Source organism: Tiliqua scincoides, chromosome 9, assembly GCF_035046505.1.
Source record: "Tiliqua scincoides isolate rTilSci1 chromosome 9, rTilSci1.hap2, whole genome shotgun sequence".
Lineage (NCBI taxonomy): Eukaryota > Metazoa > Chordata > Lepidosauria > Squamata > Scincidae > Tiliqua > Tiliqua scincoides.
In genome coordinates this window covers 43,869,329-43,870,847 of record NC_089829.1, presented here as the reverse complement: position 1 = coordinate 43,870,847, position 1,519 = coordinate 43,869,329, and the positions used below count along the sequence as shown (strand labels likewise).

Genomic DNA, 1,519 nt, shown 5'->3' with positions numbered 1-1,519 from the left:
TCTGGAGGGCCAGAGGCTCATTGGAGACTGGGGGCTCCCTGAGGGCCAGGTTGGGAGCCCCCAAGGGCTGCAAGTGGCCCCCAGGCCGTGGTTTGGGCACCCCTGGGCATAGACAATATGTGCCCCTAGGCATAATTTTTAGTTTGCTTCTTGCTGAGCCTGATGCTTTTTCTTGGCTCAGGTCCTTAGAAGAACGTTTCAAAGGCAACACTTGAGTAGTCCTGCCAATGACATCACAACCCCTGCTGTATTTATTTATCATATTTGTACCCCATATTTCTCCCCTGGAGGGGACCCAAGATGGCTTAGGAGAAGGCCTGGAGCTCCACTTCCCTCGACTACAACCCTGCTGCTGTAAGGTTTCTAGAACTGGCAGGCAGGTAGGAGCCTAAAAAGAAGTGTTTCTCCAGGGGAAATTGGAAAACTGTGTACAAAATGCTAAAAGCCTTTCCGTTTGGGAAAGAAAAAAAATGAAAAATGACTGTAGCCTCTTTGCTTCAAAGTTCTCACAACCTTTCAACTCTCTGTCTTTGTAAACATCTAATTAATTAATCCACTTCTAAGTGGACAAGTAAGCAGCAGGCGATGGTTTTCTTGAGTGAAAAAGAAGAAAACTGAACAGGATTGTGAGAGTGTTATAAAAGAAAAAAAAATTCCTGCCTGGATTTTGCATAGATCAACCCTGCTTCCAAGCAAATTTAAGAGTCTTCAAGAAGATGAAGGCAGTATTGTTGAGCCTAGCTCAGTTCACCAACAGTATAATGGCATCCAATTTCTTTTGCATATGGGATAAATCACAACAATATCCTAGCATTCTTGAAACGTTCCCATCTGTTGGATACGTTTGCATCAACCAGGCCTGGAAGAGATTCCTCAAGTGCTCGTGCAAATTCCTCCACTTTTCTCTGATCCTGGGACTTGCTGGTATCAATGCGAGGTCTTCCTTCCTTTTTCGTGTGGTACAGTCGCTTTGCTTGCAGTTTCACTCTGCTGCACACCAGGGAGTGGTCGGTGTCGCAGGCAGCACCCTGATAGCTGCGTGTGATCTTGATGCTGGGAAGGCTGGAGCATCTGGTGAGAATCAGGTCAAGCTGGTGCAACTGGTTGGCAACCTTCAGTCTCGAAAGACTATGGTATAAGCCTACAGCACCCGGTATTCCCAGGCGGTCTCCCATCCAAGTACTAACCAGGCCTGACCCTGCTTAGCTTCTAAGATCAGACGAGATTGGGCATGTGCAGGGTAACAGTTGCTGCTCCAGTGCTTTGATCTTGGGTGTCTCCAAGAGACTCTATGTTGGGGCTTCGTGTTGAAGAATGTGTTGCTGACAAGAGACCGTGATGACAGCAAAACTCTAGCAGGCGTTGGCCATTTTCGTTCATCTTCCCAGTGCCGAACTGACCTAAGCAAGTGGGCCACAAACTGTTATCAGCACCAACTCTAGCATTGAAATCGCCGAGGATGAACAATGGCTCTTTTATGGGGATCTTCTTGAGAGTGGTGGCCAGGTCATCATAGAAT

The 1,519-nt window shown here is 47.3% G+C and overlaps 1 pseudogene; it reads right to left on the bottom strand.

The window, feature by feature from the left end:
- Positions 1-1,138: 1,138 nt before the first annotated feature.
- LOC136660933 (5S ribosomal RNA) lies at positions 1,139-1,255 on the bottom strand (annotated as a pseudogene).
- Between the last annotated feature and the right edge of the window lie 264 nt (positions 1,256-1,519).